We start from the raw sequence: 14,361 nt of genomic DNA, 5'->3' as shown, positions 1-14,361 counted from the left end.
CTCTTAATATTGAATTTTTGCCAGTCATATTTGCTGACATTTTTGTTGCTATTGGAACTTCAGAATCATTGTGATGGCGTGATGGTCCTTTTTTTAGTTTTCATAGATTATTTATTGTTATATTTGCTGACATTTTTGTTGCTACTGGAACTTCAGAATCACTGAGATGACCTGATGGTCTTTTTTCGCTGTCATAAATCATTTATGGTTATATTTGCTGACATTTTTATTGCTACTGGAACTTCAGAATTACTGAGATGGGGTGGTGGGTTTTTTTTAATAGTTTTTTTAGAGATCTATTATCTTTATAACCTTTTTCTTTCTTAAACTTTTTTAAAGATATCCTTGAATAACCATTCCATATGGTATACTCTTGTTCATATGGACTTCTTAATGAATAACCATTCCATATGGTATACTCTTGTTCCTAGTATGTTTATCTTTCTAATGAAATAGTGGTTTCTGTTTTTATAGGGTGTATCTTATGTTTTTTTAAGCCAGTTCTGTTACTTAGTATGCTGTTTCTTAATATTGAATTTTATAGTTTTATATAACTAAGAAGTAAGAAGTCTAACTAGTAACAAAGAAAGCATAAACAGAGGTGGAGCCATAGGCCATTTCGGATCCGGTCCTAGAAGATACAGAAGCAATTTCAACACCAAGAAGTGTTGTTCCGATCAGGGAAATTAGGAAATATGATAAACATTCAGTTATACATTAACTAAGAAAAGAACATAACTAACTGTTAAAATAAAACCAAATACATGGTAAAACCTTCACAGGGTATCAAGTAAACATCCATATAACTGCTATTTCGGTATAAAACTAACTAGTTACATTTTTACACAAATTTACTTAATTCATTGTCAAACTTCCAACAAGAAGATCAGTATCTTTATCTAGTTGCTCAAGCCAATTCAATTTGAGTGCAAGATCCCTTCCAATTGTTATAGAGCCAGATCCTGTGTAGAGAGAGCATATGAGTCAGTAGTTACCTCATGGTTATGCCTATCCCCATTTAGAGAACAACCAGTAACAGGGGTAGTTGCATTATTATATTCAGTTGTCAAAGGACGAGAACTGAAACTATATATACATCGAGGAGTTGATTCACTAGCAAATGATCCAACATATTTAGATAATAATATTTCTATGCATGCAGTGGAAACAAAGACAAAAGTAGGAGCATTGATTCCATTATATAAATGATGGACCCGATCCTGCACACACTTATGGGTAGCAGATATCACGTCCCTGTCCAATCTGCCAAGAGAGACCCCCATAAACAATCGTTCGTCCACAAAAGTAACCCATGTGGGGTAGTAGGTGTGTTCAAAAAAAGTAACTGGTTGTGCAACCCCTTATAATAAGTCTAAAAGGATGGGAGTATATAATAGCAATAGACTAAAAACAAGGGTCATGAGAAGGATGTAAAGCTAGCTAGCCTATCTTGGTGGTCACCAAGAGTTTGGCTGGGGATTAATGAGGAACACATATGATGGTCGATATATGGTGGGGCATGTGGGTGTGTCTTAGAAGTAGTTGAAATCGAATGGAGGCAGAGACAATTGGCCGTGGGTTCAATATTTGTTTTGTCCTATCATCATGAAATGGGATCCACATGAAACATGGGTCTCACTGAACTAACAAGTGGTGATGATTGTTCAACTTACCGAGCTTCACTTGTTAGTTTTTCAAGTGGAATACTTACCTTTAGATTATTTATAGCTTTTTCCTCAATTGGTTCGACCAAGACATAGATTCTTTTATAGCTTGATAGGATATTTAGTAACAACTAAGAAGACAAGATTATGAAATATCCAAGAAAACACTACCTGTAGATAAGTAAGTAATAAAAAGATCAATGGAAATGTCTATAAGCATGACTACTCTTTTTATCTCCGATCTAGAAGTGGAGGTCAAGTCAGATCTATTCTTTATTCCTGATAGTTTCTTTGTATATGATGCCTTTCGTATATGATGGTTTAATGACTTGATGATTAGGAATAGATTACTCAATATTGATGTCATTCGAAAGTGGTGGTAGTGCATCAAATAATAATAAGGAATGCATTTCTTTCTCATTTCACTGGATCACTTACCATTTGATCATAACATCCCTACCCGGTTGGAAGACAATTACCTACCCTAGTCCTTATGAAACTACCTATATGTTGGATATTAGCTGGGAGGTATCATAAAGGCTCATAAAACCCATTAGAAAAATACCAAAAGAACCAAGCCACGTATCTCTTATCAAGTGAAACTGCACTATTAGGCTTCTAATATCAAGTACACCCCAAGTTCATGAGCAAGGTTTTCTCATCTGCTAGAGTATGGTTTTTCATTAGGATCACAAGTACACTATGGTTGTTCATGAGTAGCAGTAAGGTTTGTTCCTAGAGTGGAGCAGCACCATGCAACCTATCTTTGTTCCCAAAACCAATGGGACCATCATCTTAGTCTTACCCTGACAAATGGGACCATGATCTCTAGCCTGATTATTACCAATAACCACTACCCAAAGTTAGCCCAACGATTACGAGCATGACATGAAGTTATCCAATAGAATATGATATGAAGTGGAGAAAATTCAAGTGGAGTTATGATGAGAAGTCGGATTCGATAAGTTCGATTCTTTCTAAGACTTACCTTACCTAGAACAGGACCACCATGATCTTTCACAAGTATGATCACTCTTATTCCCCATGATCAATTAGTATGATTATATAACCCAGTATGACTGTTCGCTAATATCAATATGATTATTCGATATGACATTCACTATGAAACTAGCAAGATATTCCCTATTCAAATTAGATATGAAAGAACTGAAGCGAGTTAGTTGGAGGAGGTTCTATCTAGTTGAGTCAAAGAGGATTAGTTGGTTATAGATAGTACTCCAAGGAGGAGCTATCTATAGTATTTTTAAGATGACTACAAAAGCTTAGGCCTTCCCCTTTCTTCTATTAGTATAGCATGGTATTAGGAGAGATTAAACTACCGGATGAAGGAGGTAGCTTTATTCCTTGCTCGCTTCCCACGGGTGGATAAGATGCATTTACAGGTTCTTCCATTAGATATCTTGCTGCAACCCAATTAATAGGCATTGGTTAAACTAAGTAAATTTATCTACGTATCTCAACTACTTTTCTTATGTATCCTTGACTTAACATCACCTCAAAAGGGAACTCCTAAAATAACAACAACCACCTACAAATTCGTCATTCTAAGATACACTTATTCGCCAAGTACTTTAGAGCTGAATGGTCTGCATAGAACTGAAAATGGCCTTCCAACAGAATAGATAACTGTGGAACTTCTGTAAAACATACACCATAGTTGTCCCTTCCCTCTCTTTGGTGGTATAGTTTTGCTCCGCTTGAGACAACTTCCTAATTGCAAAAAAAAATAGGGTGATTGAAATTCCCTCCCCCTCATTATGAAAGCCCTGCTCCAAGGGAAATATTAGATGCATATACATGGACATGAAATTCCACATTCTAATTGGGAAACATTACCCGCTTCTCTTTCGGCCTTCCTGTTATGATTCATATATTTATCTAACTCCCTAATGCATGTAGGTACCTTTGCCCCGATGATGGAGTATACTTCTGCCCCAATGGTCGGATGGGGTTACCCACACCAATATGAGTCACGAGAGTTGATACGAAGTGTACTATATCTATTATTATATGCTTGAAAGGTACTCCAAACTGTGCATAGATATATATTTTTTTCCACCCATGCTTTGAAGGGTATGTCCGCTCGCTTGGTTCTTCTCACTCATTCCTCTGATCTTGCTTGAAACGTATCAATTAAATATGTAGATAGTAGACTCAACATGGTAGTTCTGATAATATGTTAAGTGGTTTTCACATATATGATGAATAGACGTATTATTATGTACGTAGTAATGCGGGTGATAATGGAGGGATTGCTGCAAGTTTCAAAGTCCCTTGACCCGATTTTAATAGTGCATACATAAATGTACTTCAGTTACATTATGAATCTCATTTATGCGCTCTTAAGATAGGGATATAGATAGGATATTGACTTAAAAATAGGTTATTAATTTACACGCTTGCTGAAGTAAATAAATTAAGGTTGTATTATTTATATAAGGTTATGTGAGCATTCATTCCCATATCTCCATCTCTTTCCTCGCAAGTATGGATCCCACTATCAAATAAACGAACAAAAAATTATAAGGTTTATCCATAACCTTATATAAATACCCATTACAACGAAGTGTTTTTTTTATATAAAATACCCCATCTCCAACACTTTTCAGCATCAGATTCAATGGAATTAAACTTCTTGCCCCAACCTACTAGGTTTCAGAGTCTGGAAGAAGGTACGAGAGTGAAGTCAATCGGGCTTCACAGAATAGACCATTGACAAGATTTTTGAATCATTGTTATTACATGTATAATAGAAGCCTTTGACCCTTTCAACCTAGTATCAATCAGCAGAACAATACCTCTTAGTCTTGGTTCCACACTACCTTCAACCAATAGCATAGGGAAGTTTAATTTGAGCTTAGATCGTTTCTTTTCTAGCTGAATGGTTTGTGGACTATTTTGCTCCATCAAAATAGAGAGGAGAGGAGAGGATGACTGGACCGACGTTAGATTGATAGGAGATGAGACTTAGTTCTTCCAACCTACCCCGACCGGGTGGATGGATGGAATTATTTAATGGAAAATCACCCCATAGGCTCTCAATAATCCGCTTAGCTAGGGAGAATTGACTTTAATATCATGGGATAGATGATTCTTGACCTACGCTAACCACTTGATTTAGAGCTCTACACTCGCTTTTCAAAGTCTTTGAGTCATTCCATTATGAAATCAACATGGCTAGTCTTGATCACTTTATCATATGACAGGTGGGCAATGGAGGTTTTATTTAATAGTAGCCAAACACTTTTAGTCACATGCATGCTCATGTGGTATTGTACCCATATGGGGTTTACCTTTGCGTGCTTATATCTTTAACTAGTGTTTCACTATGGTAGATTACTTTGGATTATGGAACATCTTAAAGCCCAGTTGGGAAGGCTTTATTTGATGGGTGAAAGAGAAGATCGATGGCCATGGTTTAGTAGCTGATGTATGATAGCATGGGTGGATCTTGACATATTAGAGATCTTTTACTCCTACATTGATATGCATTGGTAGATCTAATTATCAAAATAATATTATGGGATAGGAAATGCTTCATACTATAGGAGGGATATTATTTGGTGGATTCTTGTTCATACATCTTTGGGGAGCCTAATTTTGATAAATGGGACAACTTTTTCATTTCTAGGAGAGATATTGTTGATGCCAAGACCCGCATAGATTATCATTTCACACTCGTCTTACTTTGGAGGGACTGTTATTAGACCCTTCAAGTACTATCGAAAACCTACGATGATGGGATGGAGTACCAATCCTTCAGTATAACAAAAATAACACTAGGGGGAGTCTTTGCAAAACTTACCTTGGATGGATAGGCTCCATTTGGTGAGGTATTCCAAGTAGGCCCTATAGAATTAGATCTTTGGAGGCCCTGCTAGAATATAATAGAAAAGGAGGAAAACCTTGAATTTTTTAATTGTTTGATTGTTTAATAGCCATTTGAATTTGAATCACTCCATTATACCTTACCTTGTAAAGACTATAAACTTGCATGAAAGGAAAGGAATCAATTTCTATGGACAGAACTAGCTACATGCCTTACAATAGAATGAAAAGACCAAGTAAGATTAGTACAGGATCTTATTGGACTTTATGCCAACGGGGAGGAGAGGAGAGAGCTTATCGAAGATGGATTGGATCATGGGAATTGGAAATCATGATACCTTACCACGTTATACCACCTTCGAGACACACTTTCTGTTTATAGCCGCCCCTAGTCACATGCGAATAAGGGAGGGAATCTTGAAGACCAAGAGAAGTACCAGATTAGATCAGATGATGTGGGAATTGAAAGAAATGTTCTTAGTCATACACTTGCGCTAATATAATTTCCTTTTTGAACAATCAATATGGGCAACTACACCCATGATAACCACATGTTCTAGTATAAGAAACACCCCCTATTAGATTCTTTTTCAAATTCACTAGAATCAAACTTGTTTCCCCTAGTGCTTGAGGAGCATGGAATCAATCATTGAAAAAGCAAGTTGATCTGGCTTCAAAACATATACCTTATATGATTTTTTTTCATTTTTGTTATTATGTATATAATATGAGAGAAATATTTTTACTTTTACATGACTTACTATACAATGCAACCAGGCCAGGAAGGATACCTTCTTCTTTCACCAACCTTGAACTTCATGACATGGAGTGCTGCCCGACAACCATTAAGTCATGAATATGAATCAGGATCGAAATTGGATGTACCCTTATTTTATTACTCTTACTATTACTTCTTCCCCTACCCTACCCGCACTCACATTCTATGGAAGGAAGGGAAGAAGAGTTTCATCACTACTGCACCAGATATTTCGTTTTTCAGGTCGGGTGTGATTAGACACATTACCTTTCTATTAATACAGCCTCAGACTGAAAATTTAACACTACATCAGCCAAGAATACCCGACATAGGGAGGCAGGGGCGGATCTTTCTATTTTTCCTACTCGAACTTCTTAGACCTCGAGGGAGCCCAGAAACTGGAATCACAAAGCGTTCAGGACAAGTTGAGCCTTCCTTATAAGCAGAAGCCATGGATGGAATTGGTTCATCACTGGATTGTTGGATCGGAATGTGGAATAAACATGGGATTTATAATCACTTCATGAGAAGATCTTTGATGTACGAGATTAATGGCATGGAGAAACTTACCCCAGGAAAGAATGAGACCCATAAGATCCACACCTATAGGAGACAATGTTACAATGCATTCTCTTGTTTAGAGCATATACTTGCATGAATTATATTCTCGATACCATCCTACATTAGGTCATACAAGCTTTAGGAGGAACTCCTAGAATAGAGTAGAAGGATTTTCTTTAATCATTGGATCGAAATCAGAATGAAGAGAAGAAAGAGCCCTTACCACCTTGGAGGGAGAACCCTTATATATCCCTGCCATAGCTCTTAAAATCCAACCCTTCTACTGGGAGTAAAACCTAAGTAGTCTACAAAGCCAACCCTATATATGCATGATTAGCCATCTATTTAAGCCCCACTACCTACAACTTCCACCCATGGGCTCAAGTGAGAGACTCTCAGCTCTCCAATGAATGTGTTTAAAGCATAAAGTCTAATCCTCGGTGAGTGGTCTTCCTTCTTGGTAGTTGGGGGGCTTTCTAGTAAACCTCATCTCACTACCTTTTGCCTTAGAAAGAAACTCTGAACCTATGCATCAGATCTACTGCCTTTTCCGAGTGGAAATATAGCCTTGGAAACAACCTCTGACTGAACACCCTCCTACCCACTTCCTTCCCTCTCCATCTGAAACAAGTAAGTTCAACATAGTAGAATGAGTTCACCATCGAGATTCAGTTAGGTCATTTCCCCTAGAACATGACCTCAATGAGCTTTCAGTGGTTAGCTTTTAGTTAGTATGATTTATGTCCATATGATGTGCGCACGATGTTCGTATTATGTGCACTTTTAGGTTTCCATATTCAGTTGAAATTACCCATTATCCTTTCACTTTACAATACACACACATAGTGCCTATAGATAAACAACCCAATATGAATAACACTTTCACTTACTGGGTGGATAATAGTCATTGTTTTTGGTAAGGCCCGAAAAAGAAAGGATTAACTTATGATATTTTGGGATAACTTTGGTTTAGGTGAGAACCACGTAAAAACAACCCACGTGTTGGGAAAAGGCGGTCACCAAACGACGTGCAATAGATAGATTGATTTCCAATTTGGAGGGACATGGGTAGATAAAAACAAAAGAAAAGAAAATAGATAAGCTTATATATAATTCATGATGTTAAGGCACCAAAAGAAAGCCTATTTCAAGCGGGCTTGTGGCATCTTAAACAACATCATTTGGAGAAGGAACAAAGTAGTCGGCTTGGAACAGATTCTCAAAACATTCGAAGTCACCATTTCTTTTACCAATAAACGCAGTTTGATTTTGTCGGAGGCACCCCTCTCATCAAGGATACTCAAATTCATTTCTTTATTACTCACATGGAATTTCCTTAAACTTCTCTATGTTTGATTTGGTGGCATTGATTTGATTGCTTCTTTAGCCCCCGATCACTAATATTTTCATTTTTCCTTTGACTTTATGACTTAAGCATCAAAAAGACCATGGGGGTGATTCTTTTATGGCTGCCAATCCCATAGGTGTGGGAGTTTTCATCAGTTCACATTGGATAAGGATATTTTAGGAATGCCCACCCCTTATAGAAATGGACGAGGATAAAATAACTACTGTTGTTAATCAATACAATTGGATGCCTTACTTATTTGTTGTGATTCAAATAGAAAATACACTTCAATTTGTTAGAAAATGATATATTATAGAGAAATGTAACACATAAAATATATTGCAAAAATATAAACAAAGTAAACACATAAAACAAGAGAGACACAGATATACATGGCTCATGCAATTTGGGCTATGTCCACGAAGAAACAACGAGTCTTTCCTTTTATATTATCCAGCAAACTGAAGAGATACAACCTACAACAAATCCTTTGTGATTCCCTCTTCTCTATCACTCAATCTTCTCTCTCTTTCTTACTCAGAATACAGATATGCATAGAGCAATACAATTCCCTCATATATAGTGAAGGGTTGCCTTCTAGGGAAAAAAACCATAAATTAAACATAACTTCTACCATCAGATCTCCGCCTATTGAACGACCCAGATTGACTATGAAATTACAATAGTTTACAAGGGAATTTTACACCTATTTTTAGCTTTGGGGGCTATCGTCCTCGGTAGATCCCCCTTGCAGTGCAAATATTACAGGAGGAGTTGCCTCCACATTACGAACTGGGGTCCAATGAGGTGATACCTTTGGATAAAGAAGATATTCAGGCTCCACACCCAACACAATTTATTTCATTAGTTGATATAGATGGTTATGATACTCTATGAAGTAAGGGGGTGAAAATATGCTTCAATTAGGCTAGTATTCAATGCAATCAATGGTCGGTACTCCAAGTTTTGATCCTAGTGTTGATCCCAGTACTACATCCAATAGGTTACAAGTATCAATGACAAGGTAGGTTCAATAGGAGGGGTATTTTGGCACTCGTTTCTTTTTGTTTTTTTTATTGACACTTGAATCCATTAATTTTTCAAGGGTACATTCTCATGTCACAACAAATAAGAGCTGAAATCTAGGCTCCCCATCGAGCGAGGGATAATCTTGCATCCCCGTAAAGAGCTAATATAGAAGCCCCATCAACGGACTATCTCTCACTCCCAATACTGGGGTATAAGAATATATCATCCCAATAAAATACAATCTCATGGACCCTTTGATGGATTAATGGATTATTTCTTTTTTTTCACCTTACTACAAGGAACATTTACCTGAGGGATTCTAGCAGTAAATTAAGGAAACACCCTCTTAGAAAGTTTAAACCTTCTCTCTTAGATTCTAAACCATACATGAAAAGACCTGGAATATGGCTCAGGTGACCATGGTTTTACTAGAACTGTAGCACATAATACTTAGCGAAGAAATTCATCTATACACTGTGAAAATTAACAGAATCAAAGGATTTAACAATGACCATTGTTAACATTCCTGAAAAAGAGTTTTTGATGCTTGAAACTCTTAGACCTAGCCTATAACATCAGAGGTTGTAGAGTTCGGCTCGTGAGGGATGCAGTTTCAAATGAGTGATTGAGCGGTAGATGGGGTAGGCTTCAATTACCCTAACCTCCCAAGGTTTAAAAACCACCATTAGATATAGAACCATATCATCCATGGCGGGAATGACTCCACTGTACTCATCCGATGACTCGCAACTGCGGGTGGAAACGATTCAAAAAGCTTCTATACGAATCCTAGCATATTGAATGATATGGTTAAGAGTTAATGTTCATATGTATAATGTATACCGTTTTTCCAAGATCTATGTATTATTATTATTATTATTATTATTATTATTATTATTATCATTATTATTATTATTATTATTATTATTATTATTATTATTATTATTATTATTGTTATTATTATTATCCGATTTTAAGGTCGCGAACAAGCTATACAAAAAATTGGTGTATGAGACCCCCTTGTTTATGGGATAACGGACCCACCTCCGCTCAGTGATTCGACTGTTAAGTCTACGAATGCATACATACTCTACCGCCCTCCAATTTTTATCATGTATAAGTTCCACATTGAAAATTTGATTAAATAATTCCATTAATGAAATTTGCTTCGAAATTATGGTAGCGAGGTGGGGCTACATATTTATGGTCAAGTAAATTTATTTTGTTTTGTTTTATTTGCATGGTGTAATTTCTTCTACTTTTGGTTTTAGTATGTTACATGTAGAAACACTTGTTTTGGAATAGATTTTATTGTACTAAAGAAATTAATTCATTTGTTATATATTTTTATAATTTAATAAATTAAAATAAATTAGATAAATCAAATAAATTATAATAATAATTATTATTAAAATAATAAATAATCCAAAGGGTTAACTCAACCGGTAGAGTTTTCATTGCTAGGTACCTTGCTACTCGACACCCTTAAGGTTACGCCTTTATATTCATATTTAAAAAAATAAATTTATAGTAATGAATCTAGTCAAAACTATTTTGAGGTAAAAGGAGAACTAAAATAAAGATACCAAATCTTAACTAAATTATTAAAAAAATATTTTGATTAATAATGATATTGTTGAAATCATTAGGTAAAAATCACATAGAAAACTTTTTCTTTCGCATTTCAAACCATCTAGTCTCATTCATTCATGACAAGATGAAAAACAAATCATGGCATAAGATTAAATATACGAAGATAGATGCTTTCTAGGCATTAGAATAAAACAACCAGTGTTGATTAAAAAATTATCAAAGTAAAAAGTAGTAATAAATAATGAATTAAATTAAAATTAAAATTATTAATATTATTATTTTCATAAAATGGAAGATCGAATAACGTTAAAAAATATTTATTTTAAACAATAAACAAAATAAATAATAAAAATTGAAATTATATTTATATATATATATATATATATATATATATATATATATATAGTGATGATGATGATGATTAACGCCTAACTCATCTCAAGAAAAGAGAAGAAAACTAAGTGTGATTCTTCAAAATCTCGTTTTCATGATCAAAGAGAAGGGAAAGAAATGTGCCAAGATCCCTGTAGTTGGATTGACTTAATAAGTCAAGAAGACTAGAAGTGTGGTAGATGTTAGGGAATTGAGAGTGGATGTAAGTAATAGGTGGGAAGTCTAAAAGGAATTGCTTTTCATCTTCCACCTTCTTAGTATCACACATATGACAGATTCCATCTTTTCATGGAGTCTTGGGTGGTAAGAGGTGGGTATTCTAAAAGGAAGTGTTTTTCATCTTCCACCTTCTTGGTATCACAAATCTCAGACATTCTATCCCTCGAGAGAGTCTTGGGAGTAGACCACCACTAGGTTTCACTTCAAATTAATCAAAAGAGAGGTGTTATGCAAAAAGGGAGTAGACCACCACTAGGTTTCACTTCAAATTAATCAAAAGAGAGGTGTTATACAAAAAATTAAAACGGAGTCTTCGGAGTATACCACCACTAGGTTTCACTTTGAATTAATCAAAAGAGAAGTGTTATACAAAAAAAGTAAAACTAAATAATACTCTTAAATTTAATACTAAATATTTTAAATATGTATTACATTAATATTTGCAGAGAAATTATATTTCTTTCTTAAATAAAAATGAAAAAAATAAAAATATCTTGAAAAAATGAGTGATTTTAGTGTCATAAATAAATTTTTTATTTGATAAATTTAATAAATATAAATTTTTTTTTTTATTAAAAATAATAATAAAATTTGGTAAATATAGTATTTAATTTTTTTTAATAATATTAAAAAAATTAAAAAACCTGTATTATATAACTTTACATTATGTTTTAAAATAAAAATATGTATTACAAAATTAATATTCTTGATTTTTTAAATTAAAATTGAAGACATATAAGTATAGTTTTAATTATATTTCAAACAATTTAGCTTCATTTTCTTTTCAAGTTTAATAAATGAAAAAATGTTCAAATTAAATGAGGATGATGACCATTACTATTATTGGAGGCCCATGCTACAACCATGTGTAAGGAGATGGGTAAGTATGTCAAGTCTCCAATAAAATAATAATAATAATAAAAAATTAATTTCTACCGCAAAAAAATGAAAATAACCATATAGATAAAAAACTACAATCCAATTCAATACAAAGAATCAAAAACCTTGCTCCAAAATATTTTAGTATTTATTTAAATTAAAGTCTTGTAAATTAAATCTTTAAAATAAAAATCAAATCTTATGAGTATATTAAAATCTTTAAAGCCATAAATATTTCCATGTAAAAGTTGTAATATTCAAAAATATTAATTTGATATAGTTTTATTATAATTTTTTTATCATGTAGTGTAAAAAATATCATTAAATTTAATATTAATGTTATATTAAATATTAACAGTATCATCCTTGTTGTGATGATGAACTTAGGTCTAGTTTCAAAAGGCGTCACCCAGAGTTAGATGGATCTCAGCTGGTATCATTTGGTCAACTGTGTTCTATTAAGGTATTCTGTGGTCAAAGGTCACTAGTGCGTAACTCCACTAGCTAAAACCCAACAATACTAAGGGCTAGTATGAGAAAAATGATGCTATCACATGACTTAAATGCCCTTGAGGGTCACCTACCAACAACAAAAAATTATTATATAATTTCAAATTAATTTCACATATTCAAAACAATAATTTTCATAATGTGTATGATAAATAATAGAAGAAATGACTCTTTGACCTAAGTCTGACAAGATTGTAATTTCTTGTTCTATCAAATATATTTTTTAATGCATAATTGGTTTCAACACCTTGAAAAAAACATGTAACAAATGATCTTTGCAAATTAAATAACTAAAACTTATAATTTTTAAAAATCTATATTAGATTTTGAACAAAATTGAAAAGAAAAAATGTTTAGAAAAAGTCCATTTCATATATGGAGTTGTCTTTAGTGCGACTTTTTGGACATTCTCGTGTTGGAATCTTGGTGAAATATTGCTTTGTGTTATTTAAACTAGATTTTTAACTCCATATTTGGATTGAGCACCCTCAAAAACCCCTAGGACACTTTGACTATGAAGGGATTACCCATCAAGCTTGTGATTTCAATAAATTGCGTGAAATCTTGCTTTGTGTTATTTAAACTAGATTTTTAACTGCATATTTGCATTGAGCACCCTCAAAAACCCCTAGGACAACTCCTTCATATATTAGCTAGACAAAATATTTTCCATAATTTCAAAATTCCTAAAAATACTATAAAAAAACCATTTAATCTATTTCATAATTTCAAAAATGACCATTTCACCTATTAGTTAACCAAAGTTGTTTCCATCATCTCAAAATTGAGAAAAACAAATCCATTCCACCATCTAAAAATTCCAAAAATAAGGGACAAAGCAAGGGTTGGTTAACGCGGACTTATGACTTTTGTAAGGGACGCCATAAATATTGACTAGTTACAAGTAGTGAGAAGCCCATATGGTGGAGTCCGATAATTAGAAGAGAGGGTGTTCTTCTCTCCTCCTATTGGGAAAATTTGTAAATAGTTCACGTTATTAACCATTGACTAAAACTTAGAACTGTCGGCTCGCAGCTATGTTGTCTTCAATCTATTGTGCTTTCACGCTTGTTTTCCTCAAAATTTTGTACATTTCTTATATTAATTCAAATTTCTAAGAGTCTCCCTAGTTTGGCAGTATGCATAAAATCCTGATATGGAATGAATTATAAGTGATTAATGGTTTTTCCTTTTTTTTTTTTTTTTGGTTCAAAGTTGCCTTTCGATCACGTTACTGAAAGTATAACATTAGTAACTATTTTGGAATATTAAGAGAGGATGGGAGGAGAAATTTATAGTGTCTTTAGGAAAAATGTGAGTCATTTTATCTCCCCCACTCATTTGTTTTGGAATGCCTTTGTTAATCTAAACAAAAACTGACGTGAATGAACGATTTTGTGTTTTCTTTACCCTGAATTGATTTTAATGACTATAACATTTGAGTTGGAATTTTGAACCTGAGTTTTGGCATGATGTTAAAACCATATATTTCATCTTATACACTATTGAGGTTTAAAAATCTATTCTCCAAACCTATCAAATATTTTTTCAAATTGTCT

This window comes from Pinus tabuliformis, chromosome 2_2 (assembly GCF_031772625.1).
Source record: "Pinus tabuliformis cultivar Carrire ecotype Pingquan chromosome 2_2, CPIR1, whole genome shotgun sequence".
Taxonomy (NCBI): Eukaryota; Viridiplantae; Streptophyta; class Pinopsida; order Pinales; family Pinaceae; genus Pinus; species Pinus tabuliformis.
The sequence above is the reverse complement of the archived record's forward strand: the minus strand, read 5'-3'. Positions refer to the sequence as shown.